The sequence below is a fragment of the Melospiza georgiana genome, chromosome 6, assembly GCF_028018845.1.
Source record: "Melospiza georgiana isolate bMelGeo1 chromosome 6, bMelGeo1.pri, whole genome shotgun sequence".
NCBI classification, from domain to species: domain Eukaryota; kingdom Metazoa; phylum Chordata; class Aves; order Passeriformes; family Passerellidae; genus Melospiza; species Melospiza georgiana.
Genome location: NC_080435.1, coordinates 9,395,716 through 9,416,999, shown reverse-complemented (window position 1 = coordinate 9,416,999; position 21,284 = coordinate 9,395,716).

Sequence of the window (21,284 nt, the reverse complement as noted above, 5' to 3'; positions counted from 1 at the left end):
CATAATGTATTCTCACCCACGCAATGAGCAAACTCTACTGGCTGGTACTGAGTAGGAAGCAGAAAAATATCTCTGCAGCTTCTCCCTTTCATTTTGCCCTTTTCCAATCACCATCCCACCTGACTGTAGGGGAGCTGCCTGTCAAGTGCTGCTCAGCCCTTACCAGACATGAAATGGAAGAAGATAATCTCCTGGCTTTTTCCCCAATGCTACTCTTGCCTGAACAATACCAGACTCAAGCTTACCACCAGACTGAAAAACTGCAAAGGTTCTCTCAGCTGACAGAGTCTGTGGAAACATAGCATCAATCTTAATGGCCTCCTATTGGCAGTGTCTGGGATCATCCCTGCTTGCCTGCAAGCATTTATTGAGGTCAGTAAAACCACTCTGACATTTATGTGTTGTTTGCAAAAGGAAAGGAGTGGCTAAAGACTTACATTGGAGGTTGAATCTTCATTTTATCAGGAGCTATTTGAAGAGTCAAACTAGATTTAGTGAGACAGTTCAGGAAGGATCAATGGAGCTTTATTTCATATAGTTCTAACTTGAGAGCCAGGATTCCTTTGCCTGAAATTGCTGTCAAGCTGCTTCTCAGTAGAAATGTGGGGTTTATGCAGCTTGCCACCATCTTCTCTCCTTAAAATCTTTTATCTGAAATATCAAAATTTCAGCCTTTGAGGACTCATTATTTGATTTTTACATAGCAACCTCTTTGATTCATCAGGATGCACAGAGAAGCCTGATAGTTACACAAAAGCCCAAAGCAATAGTATGAAGTAAACTCAAAAGACAGGATTTCCTTTGATATATCAATAAAGTCCACAAAATTTCCAAGCAGAAATTCCCATCTTTATTTACCTCCCAAGCAACCCCGGCAATGACAGCCTTTATCAAGTTGTCAATACAAAGAATAGCACTCTGTCATTTTGGGCCATCACTGCAGAGTAGCACAATCAGGTCAGCAGACAAGAGCATCTGGTCCCATCATGGCAGAAGCAGCCCAGCCAGGCTGCTCTGCAGCTCACTGAGGCCCAAGCACTTTGCAGAGTAAGCCCCCTCCAGACTTTTTTGTTTGTCCTTTTGAACACCTCAGAGTGGCTATGCCAGGCCAGCCCAGCCTTCTCACTGCGTTGGTGCAGTTTAGTAGCTTTTCTTTGCCCAAAACAAGGAATAGGAGACAAACTGGATCATCACATATAAATAAAATTTTCTTCACCCTTCCTCCCCAAAGTCTCAGAGTGCAGGAACTGGGATCTAAGAGCACTCCTCTGGCTCACTATCTCTGAAAATAACAGCTGGGTTTTTATCAAGGAGCTGTAAAAGTCCTTTAACTAACATGAGGCCTAAAATATTAACTCATTGCTGAGACCAGACTGGGATTCTCCTGATTCAGCAGTACTCACTCAATGTGTCTGCAAATGCTTATAAATTTAATCACTAAGAGCCTGTGTGGATGACAGATGGAGATAGACAAAGTGGTGATGACAGGGGTGGAGGGTTGAGTATTTCCTTTTCCTATTTGTTGCTTAGTCAGATAAATAGCAGCCAAATAACACTCTCCAAACTCCCCCATCTCTGCAAGGTAAGGGCAGCTACAGGACGTAACAATGGTATGTAACTCAAGGCTCAGCTGGTATTTTCATGTGGAATGAAGAACAAAAATATAATTGGAGAGTTTATTGGCTGCATGATGCCTATTTCTTATTTATCTGATTGCACTTGAGAGTTAATTGTGAAATTTTGCACTTGAAAAACATGTATGTATGTTATATTTTAAAAAAAAAATTACCTGACTATAGAACTTTTGAATAGAAGGCAATCAACCTTTAGTACTCACCTGTAGGAGTACTTCAAGTAGTCCTTTTATCTAGCTATTATTCTTGGCCATTTTTTCCAATAATTTTAATTTTACACCAGAACAAGAACCTTGGAATCCCAAGTCCCCTAAACAAAGAATAACTGTAGCATGTGAAGCAGCAACACAATCTCTCAATGTTTCATTAATATTGCCAACCTCTTTCTCTTGTAGCCAAAGAAGCAGCAAAGCAGCCTACATTCTTTTGGGCTATATATATCTTCATCCAGATCTTTTGGTGTGGAACTAGAATTGCCAAGTTTATTCCTAGGTTAGCATTCTTTAAAGCACCAGTTTTAATCCATGGTTCCAGCTTTGCTGGTCTGTTGTCTATATCCTCTTTATTCTCTGTGTCCAAAACACTTGCTGCAGGAGCCCAAAATAGCTCCATATGCTTTTTCCTATTCTTCTTTGTTGTTACATTCTTCCAGCTTCTCCCTCTGTATCTACACATTTATTATTATTGACCCTGTCATCTTCTACATTTCATTCACCGTGAACACATCAATCATACAGTTATGGCAATTGTGTCTCTTCATAACCAACAGCTGCATGTCACCCCAGCAATGGCTGCATTGTACAATCTGTGCCTATGAAAATTCAGTAGTCATGGACTATAGTAAAAATTCTGTGGCTGCCCATAGTGGTCCTCATTTTCTGTCCCTCAACTGGTTTTCTGCTCCTGAGGAAATTATTTTCTTTGCCAAGCTGGAAGCTAAAACTTTGCTGGTTTTTACAGTGTTTTTTTGCTTAGCTCAGAAATGGTGTGTTGTTATTGTCCAGACGGGAGCCCCAGGTGGGAGCCAGGCCTGAGACATCAGCTGTTTAAACAAGTGGAATGGCTGTCATTAATCTCTGCTTCTGGAACTCATAACAGGAAAATGGAGCAAGCAGGGAATTGGTTCTCAATAAAAGAAGCGTCCTTCAGCCTTGCACAGCTTCATGTCCAGCCACCAGTCAATATCTATTGTTCCCATAGATCACAGCAGCGGCAGGTGAGAAATTGCTTGGACTAGAGGCTTGTGTAGAGTGGACATGTGAGGATTTCCCATGCACACTACAGACAAATCAATCTTCTAGAATAAGACTTGAAAGAAGGATCAAGAAAAGGCAAGAAATGATACCAAGGATTTTTGGGAACACATCCTTTGTGGGAAATATTTAAGACAGGAAAAAAGCCTGGCTCTTGTCAAAAGGGTTTTCTTGTACTTCAAAGATCAATACAAACATGTTAGAGGTATGTCTTTGCAAAAATACTGATAGCTGAGAGCTAACTGCAGTGTTACCTGCCTGCACACCAGGCTTTAACTTGCTTTCCAGTACCAAAAGGAAGCCTAAAAAAAGCCAGAGGCACTTTTGGAGTGCCACTACAAGGTCATAGGGCTAGGGGCGATGGCTTTAAACTAAAAGACAGCAGGTTTAGATTGTTTCTAAGGAAGAAATTCTTTACTGTGAGGCTGATGAGACATTGGAACAGGTTGTCCAGAGCAGCTGCAAATGCCCCATCCCTCAAAGTGTTCAAAGGTAGGCTGGATAGGGCCCTGACAAACCTGATCTAGTAGAAGGTGTCCCTTATAATGTCCAGGAGGTTGGAACTAGGTAATCTTTAAGATCCCATCCCAATTCAAACCTTTCTGTAGTTCTATGTTTCTAATGCCTCATTCTCATTATCTGCATCAAAAATCTACAGCTTCAGAATGGCATTTCTTATTAAAGGCTTTGGCTACAAGCAAATCAGTTTTTCTTCAGAAACAGAGTAAAACATCAGCTATATTTAAGTACTGTGGTCTTCAAACCCTGTGTAAAGGCTACTATTTCATGGTCTATCACAATCTTCTCTTTTCACTGCTGGACAGTAGGGCATGCACTTGACTGGGATCTCTGAAGGAATGCTTTATTGAGCCCAACAGCTGTCTCTTCTGTTCAGAACAGAGAGTACCTGAAAGTGGGCCACAATGGAGAATAGAAAGGTTTTAATGGCTTGGACTTTGCTCGGTAGGTAATAGAGCCCCAATGTTTTCAGATGCCAGGCAGGTTAGAGCAAGAGGCATTTCAATTCCCAGAAGGAAGAAAACACTTCTGGTTATATTACCAAGACAAATAGTGCAGTGAAATCGGTTTTGAGAGAAAAAAATTGGCCCCAAAAGATTGACTGAGTAAATTTTCAGTACAATTCAATTCATATGCTCCTCTGTTACTTTCTATTTTTTTCCTCATAAGCAGGTGGTAGGCAGTGCAGAATGTGGCAAGCTCTTTTATATGATTGATGGTTTAAACTTTTCAATTAAAAGCATGTTTGCTGGTTTGAGGAAATCTTTGGGAAGAAGGAGAAGGGAAAGCTCCATGTGAAGAAGTAAGCCTTATTTTCTCTGCCTATTAGGATCTCCCTTCCTGTTTAAGTTCACTCACTTTTTGGACCAAGGGGACAAGACATCACAGCACATTGTTGCTGGGTAGAGGTGTGACACCCAGCTCCTCTCCAGAACAGTGTCCACAGCACCCTGCCAAGGACATGGGGAAATGGAGCATGTATTGGAAGTTTTGCCATTTTTGAGTTGTTCTTGGTCCTTTCTGACACCCATCTCATCAATCTCTAAGGGTCTGCCTAGAGAGGAATAAACTCAGGGAAGCTGTATGTCACTGAAGGTCTAAGCATTTTTTAAAAGTGTAAAAAAATATTTATGCTCTGGAATATTATCATCCAGTTCCCTATTCCTCTTTGAGAACACTGGAAATGCCACTACTGGTGTACCTCCTCTTTCAAGCTGAGGAATGCCCTGCTTTGGTTTGGCAGTTCAGGGATCACAATCCCCTCACTGTATCCCTGCTGACTGCCAGGGCTGTGCACGGACTGAGGAGATGCTGATGGGCTGCTTCTGTGTGCTCCCACACACTGGCTTATGCATTTCTAATAAACACTGAGACCAGACACCTCGGATTGCTCTGCTGCCTGGCTCCTGACTGGTGTTTTCAAAAAGACATTTCACCTTTTTTTTGCTGAATTAAAATGATTCAGTGAGGATGATATGCAATGAATATTCAGATTGCCCGTGATTCTTGAGATAATTAAACTTTCTTATTCTTGTAAGTGGTAGTCTGTAACATGTCCATAGCACATGGTTTTTTGTGGGATTTAGTATCCTTGATACGCAGACATTTATTTTGCCATCTAAAAAATGAGATTTTGATTGACTTGTCTTATAAAAGACATTTTATTATGGTCACAATTGCTGAGAGTCATAATAAGCAAGTTTTTTCTTTTGTTTTCACTAATTCATTGCAAATTACATGACAGAGCACCCCATCAAATGGTTGATACCTTCACTGTCTAAACAATCCTGGGATGAAAAATGCCTGTTGTCTGCTAGCAGAGACAAAAGCAGACTTTTGTAGCCATGTTGCCATTAGCTGTATTTTGAGCTGGGAGTTCACTGACAGTTATTTGTAAGGTACTGAAACAACATTGTAAACCGGCTTGGCTCCAGCTGTACTTTGGAAGAAGTACATGAACAGTACACATAATTCAAACCCACCACATTTCAGAGATGTGCTTTTGTTGTAAATTTGGGATACAGAGCAACTATAAGGCAACTATAAGGCTTCCAGGTGTTACTTCAGTTAGTTGTCATGTTCTGTTAATCTAAGGGATGTTGCTACAAAACAACCTCTCACTAGCTATACCTGAGTAATCATCTGGAGGTGCATCACTTTCTTTCCCTTGATTACAGATATCTTTATACCTTGATCCCCAGTGAAGTGCTTGACTTAAATATACCAGAGTAGATGGAATGAAGCCAGTCTGTGTGTCCCCACTGAAAGCCATAGAAATTTATATAATCTTGATGTCAGAAATATAAAGACTGCGAGATTTTTAGCACGATTACTAAAGCAGGCAGCGTGCATTAGGCTGGATCTACAATTTGTGATGCTGAAAATATTCCCATTGGAATAAGCATTGCAGCCAGGTACAAGTGGCATGGCCTGCCTATGTTAACTGTAAAGATCTATAAAGAGCCAATTGGGTGAGAAGTCCTTTGCATGGGCTTCTGTGGTACTTGGAGCATGAAGTTGTTTTAATCAACAGAAGCTATCAAGGAGTATAAGACATTATTCTACCATGTCCACCAACTCCCAGCCCCTTGCAGCTTGCCATTCTTCTCAGAAAGGTTTCTTTTGACCACAGACCGTGTTGTGGGATAACAAGCCCGGCCTTTCCCCCTTCTACTGTCTGCACTGACTTAGGTCTGAAACGTATATGCCGAAGCCTTACCTGAGTTTCCCTCTACAGCAGCAAAGATAAAGCCTAAGACGTGCAGCAAGGACATAGCATTAAATTATTTTGACAGAGCTAGGATTATGTTCCCAGAGAGAGTCAGAAGAAAGCAGGAAGGCAGCATGAGAAGTACACTTATAAAGCAGCCGAGACTGGAGTCCAGAGAAGAGTCTTTTGAGGTGAAAAGTCAGTAGACTGGGCTTAGAGCATGATAGAAGAGGCAGACCTGGTAGCAGCTGCAACACTATGCCTTGCATCCTGCAAGTCTCGGAAAGCCCCTGTCATTTGAATGGCTATGGCTGTTGAAGATAAGCCATGCACGAGCAATGGTAATTAGCATCTGCCTATCTTTTGTGTGCAGTAACTCAGTTCCCAGTGCCATGGTACAAACACCTGAAAACATTGCTGTTTAAGAATGACTAAATCAATTTTTATCTGAATTTCCATATGTTTCTTATAAATATTCATGTATTTATTTTTGCAACACACTTATTGCCCTGTCAAAGCAGGGATTTAAACACCTGAACAACATAAACTGCCAGCAAAAAGGGGACAGGCTCTGACCCTCTGAAGGTATAGGCTAATGCCCCAAAAACTTGCTCTACATGAAGGTCTACATTAACTCAGAAATGTGCAGTACAGAAAAGGGGGCTTTCACGATCTTCACTTTTTGTAATGATTTTTATCCCAAAAACCATCCTTTCTTTGTATTATCCTAATGTAAACTATGAGACTGTATCTTACTTTGTTTAAATTAAAAAAAAAAATCTTAGAGGACTGTAGTAAAGCAGCAAGTGTAAAAGTTCTACCTGCGCATGGCTTGAGCTCTACCTGATAAATGCATTAAATCTTCTCCAGAAAAGGGTACATGGGACAGATATTTGGGGTTTCAAATAACCTCACTAAGGAGACAATCTTTACTGCAGCCTGTGAAATTATCAGCTGCTTACAAAACTCATCATAACTTCAAGCACAGCATCTTAGCCATGACTTTGCCTGTTCACTTGTAAAATCTATGTTAAGCCTTCAGTGCCTTCGTAATCCAGTTTCTTTGTCCTTCTCTGGATGGATGAGGATGTGAAACTAAGGGACTATGAATATTTCTCACCTATTCCTAAAGTTAGAATTCCAGTTCATAGCATTGCCACTAGAATAATTACTTATTCTTTTTCTCATTAATTCTACTTATTTTTAACGCATTAGCATAGAGTCTGTAAGAACCATGGGAACAGAAACATTGGAAGCTACTTCTCACACATCAGTGAAATAATAAAACACTATGAACTCAAAGTGGAACATGATCTTAAAAGAACAAAATTTCATTTGGAAAATTTATTTATGTATCAAAACTAATTATTGCAAGTTCCACCTCAGTAGTACTTGAGGATTTCATTACAAGATCTAATTGGACTTATATGTGCTGTAAAATTTTTTTTATCTTTTAATTGGTAGCAGAGATCAAAGTAAATAGAATGAAAGACAGACTTGGTATTTGTTTCATAAACTCATCTTCTGACTTCATTTGTATTTGCATGGTTCCTTGGAGCTGCTCATAGCAGAGGCTTGTATTAGCATGCCAAAAGAGAATCTGCTCCTGTTTTTTCAGTTCAATGCTTCAGAGATTCGTCAAAGTCATTCAGCCAGTCAGATCTTAATTACCAAAGGATGCTACTTCAAGTCAGTCCTGTGTATCCAGCCTCTCCTTATGCCTTTCTAGAACAGGTTTGGAAGAAAAGACAAGTAGGAGCTGTTGTGCCATTTTAGGCAACTTTCCACGGTGTAGCCACTAGCCTATTTTCCCAAGGGTGAGTGATTCCTTGTAATAGCTCACCTGAATTAAATTTGTGGGGCTGGACCTTTTAAAATTCACCCTACTTGGTAACATTAGCATTTTTGGTGGATTCTGTTTTAAATGCAGCCACACTGAATCAACTCCTTCAGAGCTCATGGATATAAGAATGAGAATGAGTGAATTCTGTCTGCACTGCCCAATGCTGTCTTGTTCATTGACCCCCACTAATGCCAACCTGTCTGGCACCAAATCCAGAAGTAGTATAGTTGTTCTGTTGAAATGGCATCATTAAAAAATGAAACATATACAAAAATTAAACACCACTTTTTGCAGTACCCTCCAACAGTTACTGGAGCTGAACCACTGTAAATGATGATAAGCAAAACATCTCTTGAGCCAAGGGGGATACCTTCTGGAGTCAGTGATGAAGAAGAGACCTTAACACACTTTAGAGGTGTGCTTAGGCAAATGTCATGAAGTTCAACAAAGTGCAAGGAACTAGATAGCAGTAATCCCAGAAACATCTACAGGCTGAGTGGAGGAGTGCTTGAGAGTAGCCCTGCAAAGCACTGGAGGGCAATGGTTGATAAAAAACCCACCATGAGCCACTCACAGCCCAGAAAGCCAAACCAATCCTGGGCTGCATCCAGAGGAGCATGATCAGCAGGTTGAAGGAGAGGATTGTCCCCCTACCACGCTCTTGTGAGACTCCACCTGGAATGCTTCATCCAGTTCTAATGTCCCCAGCATGATAAGGAAATGGAACTGTTGAAGCAATTCCAGAGGACACCATGAAGTTGTTAAGAGGACTGGAGCACCTCCCCTATGAAGACAGGCTGAGAAAGTCAGAGCTACGCAGCCTGGAAAAGAAAAGGTTGTGTGGAGACCTCATGGCAATCTTCCAGTATCTGAAGTGAGCCTACAGGGAAGCTGAGGAGGGACTATTCATCAGGAAGTCTAATGCTAGGACAAGAAGTGATGGCTATAAATTTAATATAGGGGCCTGAGTAAATATATGTATTGCAGTAAAAGATCTCTGTATTGTATAAGTGACCCAGCCCCGATTCTGGTTATTGTAAATGGGCTGCGGCTGTGATGTCCTTAATTGGGTGGCAGCTGTAGCCCATGGAGGTAGCTGGGATAAAAGGGGGTGAGGCAGTCAGGGAGAGCCTTGGAGGAGCCCTGATGAAGAAGCAGGAGCAACACTGCTGTGAAGACTGCAGCCATAAGAAAACACTGAGAGAAGGTATGACAACAATTGAAAGAGGGGAAATTAGGCTAGGTGTTAGGATGGAATTCTTACTGTGAGACTGGTGAGGCACTGGAACTGGTTAACCAGGGAGGTTGTGGATGGCTCAACCCTGGCCGTGTTCAAAGCCAGGTTGGATAAGGCCTTGAGCAAACTGGTCTGGCGGGAGATGTCCCTGCCCATGGTGGCAAGGGTGGAAATAGGTGATCGTTAACGTCCCTTCCAACCCTTAACATTCTATGATTCTAAGTGGATTCTTCCAGTCTAGTAAAAAAATGGGCCTCTTAAATATTAAATATTTAAGCTAGCAAGTTTAAGCTTGCAAGTTAGGAGGCAGAATGAGAAAGAGCTGCCAAAGAGACTGTAGAGTTCATTTTGTACTTACTGCTCACATGTTCTTGACATTCTTTCAAGAATACAACATGATTTGTTGTATTTTGCCAGACATTCTTTCAAGAATACAACATGATTTGTTGTATTTTGCCAAAGACTGGCTTTGTTCTTTCTTTTGTTACACTTTTATTTTACATGCAAATTCAATATTTACAAGAGATGTATTGGCTGTCAAAGTTTCCATTGGGAGGCATTTAATCTTCTCAATTTTTTGTGTGTTTGAGCTGTGTGGGTTACATCTGTAACACATTCCAGTCCTGGCCACCCAGCCTGGGAGAATGGTTTTATGTGTTGGCACTCCCTCCCAGTGTCTTTGCTTGAAACTGTGAAAGTTGCTAGTCCAAACTTCTGGTTGTCCAGCAAGAAAAAGGCAGGTTTTTTCCTAAATTTGAAAATACAAATAACTGACAAAATTACACACACACCACAGACAGAAGGGGATAGAGGAATGCTGCTTTCAAAGGCTCTTGACCTCCTTGCTGTGTACCTTGCTCTGTCATTTTCCATTGCTGCACTTTGCCAGGTAGAAAAAGGAAACCACAACCTTTACACATAGATTTCCAGATGGCAGAAGGCCAAACTGTCATTTCTCAGTTGTTTTTGGAACCTTCAGATAAAGTGACTCAGGAAAGATAAAATGTGATGCTGACCCAAATGACACCATGATTTGCTCTCAGTGATGATCCTGGAGTGTTTCCTCTAGTTAATAAACATCCTGTTTCCCATGGTACTTGGACATAAAGTGAGAATCAAGGAGGATTCTTTTCAGAAAGCTGCTTTATTTCTTTTTCTCCAGCTAATTCTAACTCTTGCCCTCTCCTTGAGCTGGCCCAAGGGCTTCAGTAGTAGATTCTTCTCTTTCTTTACCAGATATTAATTAAAGAGCTCAATCCTCAGTGCATTTATTATAATAAAAGAGCTATGCAGCGCAAAGCAATCTAATTTTCCCTGCCTCACAGAGGCCAACAAAATGCCCATTCTGGGGCCTTAATAAAATAAGAGCTGCAGAGTTATTTAGAGCCAAGTTGAAGATTCACGTGTTTGAGTGGGTCACGGGTGCTTTATTATATGCTTGTCATTACCAAAAAAAATGCTTATTCTGTAATGAGTTCCAGGGTGACAGAAAGCAGGCAGAGGCTCTTGTAGGATCTCACAGAAAGTATGTGCAGCCCTGCCTCTGAATTATTAGCCTCTCACAGCTAAACAGCTGCAGAACTGGATGTGGCCTGTGACAGAGACAGGCTGCAGAGCAGCACATTTCTTCCTGAATCTACCAGTAGTGCACTGTACCACGTCATATAAATGGACAGAAAATGGGAGGAAAGGCACCAGCTTCTTTGGCTACAGTGCCCTAGTGACAATGCTGTGAAGTAAGACTTGCTCTTACCTGATATTTTTTATGTCTGAGAAATTGAAGATTTTTGAGATGTGATCATCTTCACTCAGCATTAGAGTTCTGATGAAGAAACTTGTCTGAAGTGCCTCACCTGCAGTGTGTACCTTACAGGATACTGGGAAATCCAACCACAATATAAAAACCCATAGGAAATCAGAGTTCATTTGGTCTCAGAAGTACATATTTATATATGATGGTAGTTCTCTTGAAAAGAAGACTTTCATTGCATGGAAGTTCTCCTGTGTTCATAATCCTCTGCCTGGAACATCCTAATCCTGTGTTTGCACAGGCACGTCTATACTTTGAAGTGTTAAATCATTGAGAAAAGTTCACAGACCAACAGTACAAGAATGGCTTTGGAGTTTTGGTATATCAAAATATATGTGGGAGATTGATCTCCCCCTGCATAGGTAATCATTTTACATCTGTGTAAAATAAACTTCAAACCTTTCCAGTCTGATTCAGATGAGTTCTGACATCCTTTATGGGTTAGTTTACATGACAGCATAAGCAGCAAGACAACAGAAAATCAAGCACTGTGATTTGGATATGCTAGCTCAAAATGGATAAAGCAATAATAAAAAAGATTAGCATTGTGGCTTTCATGCCAGCAGCTCTAATATCATTTACGTCGTCTACAGGAAAATAGGGACATAGGATTGGCAGAGTCTGCCTGGGTCATTAAGTCTGGCCCTCTGCTATCACAGGCAACAATATCATCTAATCCCTTTCATAATTCCTGTGACTTGCCAATAAAACACAGGAAACACATGGGAGAATACTGCAGCTGTTCAGAAGAGCACAGAAAAACCCACAGCCTGTCTACAACTAAAAATGTGATTGAAGTTACGTAGGCTTTTAATAGGGATGAATCAAAAAGTTTGGATTAGTTCAGCTCTACTCCAACATTTTCTGGTGTCCAAGTGGGAAAGGGTCATATGTGAACATGTCATTCAAGAGATTCACATACCTCTTTCATATATAAAGAGGTACTTTGAGATCTGAGTTTTGATTTGAGCACCAACATCATCAAAAAGTGCTCATAGATCTTGAATAATCATGACTGGTTCAAAATTCCCCTTTATCTATCACTTGACATATATTCAAGATGACATTTGAGTGGGTTGCCTGTTGATTCCAGGAATGGCTAAATAAATCCAGAAGAGACAACAGCCCAACCTAATTCCTCTTTTGCATAGAATATCAGAGTCACACATCTATGACATGGAGAGTTCTGAGAAAACAACTGGTGTTTCCAAGAAACTTGTCTCTGTTCCATTTGTGATTCAGACATTTAATTTTGTCTTGCTCCTTGTTAAGGTTCATATAAATAATCAATTGCTAGTTGAGTTGGCTGCCCAAAGGGACAAGTTCAATGGCAAGAGAAAGGGAGTAGATGGAATGCCTCACTGGGACCAATAAGGCCAATGAGGCAACAGTTCATATTGTAAACTTCTAAAGAGTGCATGTCCTGAAGTTTGACCTTTTGTTGTTTCCTTGACAGTAGCTGATATTTCTGTCTGTATCTTTAGAGGGGAATCATAGGTCTCTCTTTCAGAGCTCTTAATGTTGCAGATTGTATTACTAGCCAAACTATAAGCAGTAAATAATCAAGGAATTTAAACCCATGCCAGAAGAAAAGGTCCAGACTGTCTCTTAAGCTAAAGAGAAACAGGCTGTTCCCTGCTTGTCCCCTACAGGAGACAGTTGTCAGTGCAGCATCAAACAAAGCAGAATGCAATATATAGCTGCAGAGGATCTTCTTACCAAGTTTGCTCAGTTTGTACTGAAAAATAGATGGTTTGGGCAATACTAGGTCAAAGCTGAAAAGGTGTTTCAGTGGTCTCCTGTTGTCACAAATTCAGAATGGAAAGAGGAGTGAGTTGGTAAGGGAGAAAGCGTAGCCAGTCCACAAACTGCCACAAACTCTGCTACCCTCACACGTCTTCACTAGTCACTGTTTCACACCATTTTAGAAAATACAAATTGAGGCCAAGCTTATGCCTCTTCCAAACTAACGTGAGATTATATGATGTCTGCAACATCATTCTAGAGTGAATTTGTTTTTCACTCTTACTACGTATTATACTCAGTTTTCCATAGTATGTGTAAGATTGTATTGCAACTGCAGATTGCCATCATGAAAAGATATAATTATACAAGATAACCCTTTGCTTGGGTTTGTCTAAACAATGCAGAGTTGGACCTCGTTCAGAATATATTACAGATGAGATGTTGGGACAGAGGAAAATGTCCAGTTTGTAGAGTTGAAGGACAATTTGTCAGAGAATAACAAGAAGATGTACATAATAAACACCTCTGGCTTCAGAGTCTGGGAAAAGAGAGAACCACAGAGAGAATTTCTGTGGTTTAACCACAGCTAGCAACCAAGCCCCACACACCTGCTCACTCACTGCCCACCATGGGATGGGGAACAGAATCAGAAGGGTAAAAGTGAGAAAACCCATTGGTTGAGATAAAGACAATTTAAAAGGTAAAGCAAGGGCCATGCACGTAAGCAGAAAACAGCAATGAATTCATTCACTGCTTCCCATGGGCAGGCAGGTGTTCAGCCATCCCCAGGAGAGCAGGGTGCCATCATACCCAGGTTACTTGGGTAAAAAAACATCATCACTCTGAACATCCCTCTCCTTCCTTCATCTTCTTCCCCCAGGTTTACAAGCTGAGCATGTTGCCAGAAGGTATGGAATGTCCCTTTGGTTACTTGGGGCCAGGTGTGTTGTCTGTATCCCTGCCCAACTCCTTGTACCCCCAGCTTCCCCATGGCAGGGAGGAGCAAAGGCCCTGAGCACTGCTCAGCAGAGCACTGTTGATAACTCCTCATTATCAACACTTCCCAGCACAATCCCAAAACACAACCACATGCTAGCTTTAGTTCTAAAATGTTAAAAGTACTTTCTTAGAAGTTTTTTCATTGTAAGGTTTTTTTGTTCTCACTGCTACTATTAGAAATTAAGACATCCTCTTGTCTTCACTGAAGTGTATTCATCACATGTCCCCAAAAAAGTACTTTCACTCCCTGAAAACATGATATGCATATTCTTTGTCACTTTCTTATGTGCATATTTTAATTAATTCTTTCTCTTTGAAAAAGCAGGGAAACTCACCTAGGTACAGCATTCATAACAGTGTGACAAAATCTTCATACTTTCAGCACAGCAGGTGCAACTAGTGCAATGAGTGTCCTAGAACTTCCATGTCTTGACAGAAAACCCCTGAAAATACCAGATGCTACTGGCCTTCACTTTGATAAAGGAATTTTTAGACTCCTCTTTCCAGTAGGTGCTGTGCTGATTCTCCTGACCATTACAAATACCATCAGTCTCTGCTGCCAAAACAGAAAATGAAGGTGAGGAAATAAGTGCTGTGGACCTGGGGCAGCACTGCTCATTCCAGGGTCTGCTCTGAGCAGGTGATGAGCTGAGAGGCACTGGTCTGAGGAGTTCCTGTGGTCCCAGAGATACACAGACAGATGTGAAAGAGCATCTCTAGCATAGGGCTTGAAATGCTAGAGAAAGGCAGGTAACCTACACAGCACATACAAAGGAACACAGGGATGGGCCACTCCATATATTGGGCAAAATAACATGGCATAGCCATGCCAAGATATGGCAGGGCTGATATTTCCTGAGATCAGAGGAAGAAAATTATAATTCCAACAATAGCAAAAACATGAAACAAAAGAAAGTGAGAATGGACAAAAAAAAATAAATAAGGTGAGGAGGTCATCTAAAGAAGGTCCAAGCCAATGTAAGTAAACCAAAGTAGGAAGAAAAGGACTAGGTACACTGACCCTTATGCAAAAAACAAGGAAAAATGGTCGATGCTGCCACATGCTGGAGGGTACGGAGAATAAATTAATGAATTAATAAAGGGCAAAAGAAACAGTAGCTAATTATGGTGTATTTCATGCCTCTCTTCTAGTAGTTAGCAACTGCAGCAGCAAATAACTTTCTGCTCTTTCTCTGTTAGGAGAGAGAAATACTGCCAAAATGCACTTAGGTAGTGAAGGGTGTCCAGTGCATTTCCTGCAGACTAGCACTCTCTATCCATGTAAAAACACCTCCCACATCAGTGCTACCAAAGACACATTGAGTTGCTCCTGAGGGAATGAGATGTAACTTTGGTCTCTGGCCGATCAGTTATTCACCTCCCTGTTCAGGGCTCTCCTATATGAACTGGGGGGTAGTAATAGGTAGGGACAGAGGAGAGAAAATACTTGTTCTCTTCCCCAACTTTGAGCCTGTGCAGCAACACTCAGCTCTCCACATGATGCATAAACACAGCAGGCCGGTGGTTGTCTCAAGTCTACCGCCTGCTGGGCAGAGTTCATTTCTATCTGTAGTACAAGAGCAGAGAGACTATGGAAATGTCACCAAATTACAGCAACGTATTCACAAGGGGAAAAAAAGACATGCTAGCCAGCAAGTGTTTTCAAGGCATGTTAACAAATCCAGTTTATCTCACATGCCAGCTCTCCCCCACCTCATTCCCATTCCCACTGAATAGGTACTAATTGAAAATTATGTTTTCAATGTGAAGGCTTTTTCTAATTTGGTCTTGTTTAAAAGCATTTAGGGATCTTATTGTTTGTTGTATTTCAAAGTGATTTGCATGAACTCCCCAGGGAAGCCAACAAAGGGCACTACCAACATTTTGCTGGCAGACAGCAAGGGTTTCTACTCAGCACAGAATATTCATGTGCTTCAAGAAACACAGATTCTTGATGTAGAGGAGACAGTTGAAGAGCTCCAATGCAAAATATCTAGGAAACTGTTGTAAAATATATTCCTGTTCAGCATTTTTAGCAATCCTGGTAGACACAAAGCTCAATTGAAAATATGAATAATTTTTAAATATTTTTCATGGGAAAGGTAGAATTGCCTATGCAATATAAACATGCTCAAAAAGATACTTTCCAGGCTTTAAGTCTCATGTATACATCACACTGTACACTCTAAAATCTCTTCACTGAATTCTATAGACTCCCACATATTTATGACAAATGAGCATACAAAGTGTAAAACATTTTGTATTTATCCAACAAAATATGTAATCATGCACTGCACACACGCCTATATATTTGACACATGCAGGATGCCAGACATTGTGCATATGCACATATTTGTGCATTATATTACATGAGTGTCTTTGTAGATCATACAAAGCACAGGAACAGCCTGCACCTTACAACACACCTGCAGGACCTGCACACAGCCAGATTTGCCAGTAAAGTTCAGATTACTTATATCTATGTGCATTAACAAAACCTGTGTTTACGATATCTTCCAATCTGTATGTATGCAATACATGTCCATCCATTCATTTACTTAATGAAGTATGATATTGAGGAGGAAAAAAAAACATTAAGGCTTACAGTAAAGTCTTCAGAAGAGACTTTGTTATACAGAAAGCCCATTTCCTATTATTATGAGTTTTCAGATTGGTGCAAGACCTGGTCTGCATGCGAAAGCTTAGTTAAGAACAGGCACAGCTAGGTTAAGAACATAAAAAACAACCCCATTAATTGACATCCCCATGACAACAGAAGTCTTAGAGCTAAGCCAGAAAAAAACTCTTTGGCAATCTAATTTCTCTGGTTTAAAAAATGGGAGAAGGAAAAAGAATATTTTGCTTCTTTTTTCAGAGTAATTAGAGATTCAACTCGCCATCAATTTCTTTCCATTATAACAAAGGCCTGCATCTATTTAGGATGATTTTTCACATTAGAGTGGCTCAAAGTGCCAGAGGAATACTATTTCATTCTAATCTAGTCAAGTTCCAAGTTGAAAAGAATCATCTATTTAGAGATCCTATTTCAACTATGACTTGGACCACAGCAAGTGCTGCAGACTGTGGTTTCCATAGCCATGTTTACACAGCTTGCTACAGCCCACAGTGTGTCATCCAGGTGGCAGGGACCATAATTAAGTGCTGCTTGAGCATATATTCCAAGTATTCCAAGTATTTCATCCACACTGCTGGGATTTTTCTGAAGTATGTCTGGATAACATTGCCAGAACCAACTAAAAACAAATCACAGTCCTCAAAATTCTTCTGTCTCTTTTGTCACCATCTAGCTCCTTCTGTGTAGCCACTGTCATTTTCATACTCTTATCAGCCAGCACAGATGAAAACAGTGCTCCATGCCATTCCAAATGCCACTGCAAATACACAGAAGCTGTGGGAAAGTTTTCACAGCCTGCTGCCATGTGGCTTTAGCACTTCCAATCTGTCACTGTGCTGCAGAGCAGCTCTCATGTGTTTTCAGAAGCAGTGGCAACAGCTGTCTCACCAGCAGCAGCCTCAGGAACAGTGGAAGGTACAGGATGTCAAGCTGCTCAGTGTGGGAGCTGGGTCAACATCCATGGCTGAATTCATCAAGCAAGAAGCAAGTGGTAGGGAATTTCATAGAGTCATAGAAGGGGTTGGGTGACCTTGAAGATCATCCAGTTCTAACCCCCCTGCCATGGGCAGGGACACCTTTAAGCAAATGAGGTTGCTCAGAGCCCCATCCAACCTGGCCTTGAACACTGCCAGGGATGGGGGATCAACATCCCTGAGCAACCTGTTCCAGTACCTGACCACCTTCAGTTAAGGATGTTTTCCTAACATCTAAACTTAGACTCTTTAAATTTGAACTCTGTTCATCCTTGTCTTGTCATTACACACTCTTGTAAACTCTTTCCCCATCTTTCCTGTAAGTTCCCTTCAAGTACTCTAAGGCTGCAATTATCTCACCCCAAAGCCTTTTCTTTTCCATGCTGAACAATCACAGCTCTCTCAGTCTTCCCTCACAAGAGAAAAAACTGACCAAAGTGGTAACTCTCCTCTGGACTCACTCCAATAGGTCAATGTTGTTCCTGTGTTGAGGACCCCAGAATTCCAGGTAAGGTCTCACCAGAGCAGAGCAGAGGAGCAGAATCCCCTCCCTTTCCCTGCTGACTGTACTGCTTTGGATGCAGCCCAGCACACGTTTGCCTTTCTGGGCTGCAAGTGCACATGGGTGGGTCATGTCCACCTTCCTATCCCCCAGGAGCCCCAAGGCCTTCTCAGCAGGGCTGCTCTCGATCTGTTCATCCCCCAGCCTGTATTGATACTGTGGATCACCCCAGCCTAGGTGCAGCACCTTGCACTTGGTCTTATTAAACCTCATGATATTCCCCTGAGCCCACATCTCAGGTTTTTCCAGCTCCCTTTGGATGGCATCCTGCCCTTCATGTGTGTCAACTGCACCACTTGGCATGATGTTATCTGCTGAGGGTGCTCTTGATCCCACCTTATATGTTATTAATGATGATAATAAGTAACACTCATCCTAATACAGACCCCCGAGGAACACCACTCATCACTGATGCCCATTGGGACTCTGAGCCATTGACCACTACCTTCTGGAGGCGATCATCCAAGCAACTCCTAATCCACCTAACAGTCCACCCATCAAATCCATCACTCTCCAGTTTGAAGAGATCCTTCTGTGTTGTGGGGGACTGTGAACTGGCAGCGTGAAAATGCAAAAACTTGGAGGCAAAATACAGAGATGAAACCTGTTCTGAGCGAGCCCAGAGAGGCAACAGACTCATACTGAAATGTTCCAGGAGAAAGGAATCATGGCATGGCAAGTCAATGATGGCCATCATAGCAAAGAGGCACAATGCATCCAAACTTCAGCCTGTATAAAAGTAACATCCAAATCATTTTATGTCTTTTTAATGAAGGATGGAGTATCCATTATCTGTCCTATTAATTTGACCTAGCCAGCATTGTACACATTGTGGAAATTTTCAACAAAAGTAGCATAAACTCAGTATAAACTAGTTATCTGTCCCTCTTTCCCAGATGCTCTTTGAGCTAAACAATCTGTGCATGCTATGTCTGCTTTTAAGTCTTTTTGCCAAATATCATATTTAACAGTCTCATTTTCTTATTCTTCAAGATTTTTTGTCTCTAATATGGCTGTATGAATATTCCACACAAACAAGACAATCAAAGTCTCTGAAGAGGGCTGGGTTTTCAATCTTTAGCCAGCCTTGCCCATGTGGAAAGACACGCAGCATTTTGGTCTGCAAATGAGAGCGCTGATTGAGCACGGTTAATGCGCACGGCACACACTTTGTGGGGGTTGTGGGAGCTTCTGGATTGTAGAAGAGAGGAGCATTACTAACACATTCACAAACCATTTAAAAGGATGTTCTACATTTCTTACACACTGTGGCAGGGTAAGCAGTAAGAGGAGTACAAGCAGATTGTGTAAAAAAGGCGGCAACCTGGAAAAAAAAAATACAGGGAGAAAGAAAAAGCCGGCTCTATTCCTCTAATCCCTTTTCTCGGCTGAATTTGGAGATGTGGCTTGGAACAGACTAGGCGTTTTTCCCGAGGGCCATGCGGGGCGCAGGGAACAGCGGCACAAGCGCCGGCGCCGTCCCGCGGCCGGGAGCGGCTCCTCCGCGGGGGCCGAGCGCCGCCTGCTGGCTCCGCCTGGGAGCGCGGCCCTGCAGCAGGCGCCGGGATTGCCGCTCCCACAGGAAAAATTTCTCACCGTGCCAGGGAGAAATCTTGCAGGAAAACCCGAGCACACTAGAAGGAATTCGTGGAAAATATGCGCTTGTCTGAAGACAGCAGCTAGGTGCTTATAGCCACGCAGGATACCTTTCGTGTGTGCAAATAAAAGGCTTTACATCTGCGAACATAGTAATGCACTCGTATTCCTCTGTGATATCTGGACATCCTTTTCTGAAAAGATCTCCACAGATTTTTAAGATGGATGGAGGGTAATTGCTGTACCCTTTCACATGTAAAACCTCTGTTACTAGCTCAAGCCCAATTCTAAAATGTGAGTTTAGAAGAATTCAGGAGCAATTGCTTATCTAGCATAAGTTAACAAATGGACTCTCAGTCACTTTATTATTCACAGAAATCTTTCAGGTTTGGTTCATGGTTTTAAACCACTGTTCCAGTGTGAAGTCTTCATTAATCATGTCTTCTTCTGTCATAAGAAAAGTCTTTTCTTGCCCCATCTGTGGTTTTGTCTAAGGCTGGTCCTCCACCAAAAACCAGAGAATTTGTGGGATAGGAATAATAAGTTTTTTCCTCTGAGGAAAACAGAAAACTTCATTAATTTTACAAATAAATTATTTTTCCTCTGGAGAACCTGCAATGATTCCAGAGTACTTGATTTATGGGCATTGCACAGGAATGGGAGTCAAATGTATAATGACACCACTTCATTATCAAATTTACCACAGGGTTATCTCCACAAGCTTGGGTTTGCAGAGATTGAGAAGAAAAATCCTGACTGATGGCCAGATTAACCCTGTTTTGTGAAACTATGAGACTTGCACTGCAGAGTCTGAAAAAGCTGTGTGTCATTCTCAAATGTGCATTTCAAGCTTCAGAGTTCCTAAAAATGCATTTTCAAAAATATCACAACTCTATTAAAGAGATCCATTACTAGCTTTGAAAAATAATTTCAAACTATTTCTTCAAAATGTGTAACACCATCAGCTCTTCATTTATTTTCTTTTAATGCAAAAGCTAAAGACTAACGGTGATTAATTTTAAAGAGGTTTGTTATAAAAAATGCTATATATATTTCATAAATAGGAAAAAACTAAAAAGACTAGAGAATTAAAATTGTTGTCAGGAGAGAAAAAATTAAATTAATGATGTAAAGAAACAAGGAAGTAATTGAGGAAATAAAATTCCAGGATCAAAGGATGGAAACAGAACAAACCTCAAAGAAAATAATTTTTTAATGTGACTGAATACCCCTTTTCATTTGTGTGTTCTCTGTTAGAAAGACAATGAGAACAGCTGAATATATCACTGCCACAGAAGGTAGAAAAGTATAATTCCAAGGCCTATAATAGATGCTATAAAAATGTGATTAAAATAGTTAGTTTTAACAAAATACATAATGCTTACCATCCCACCCTACCAGTTAATCTCCCTGCCATGCAGCCAAAGTCCATTGGAGTTCATGTCCCATCACTCTGCAGTGTCTGAAGTGCGCCTTCTGCTCTCCTACAGAATGCAGAGCCAGTCTTTTCCCAGAAGGGACACAGCCCCTCTCACAGCCATCTTCATTCATGCTTACTTCTTTTTTTCTCCACAACTGTCAGACCTACAGCAATGCATAAATGCTACATATTTATTCATGCTTGCTATGGAATGTAATCACAGTTTGATAGAGCGTTCTTGACAGAAAAAAACCCAAGAAAATGAGATAACAAGGCAGCTCCATCTATATAAACACTTCAGCAGGGGAGAGTAAAAGGCAGTTTAATGAGATGTTCATCTTTCCTC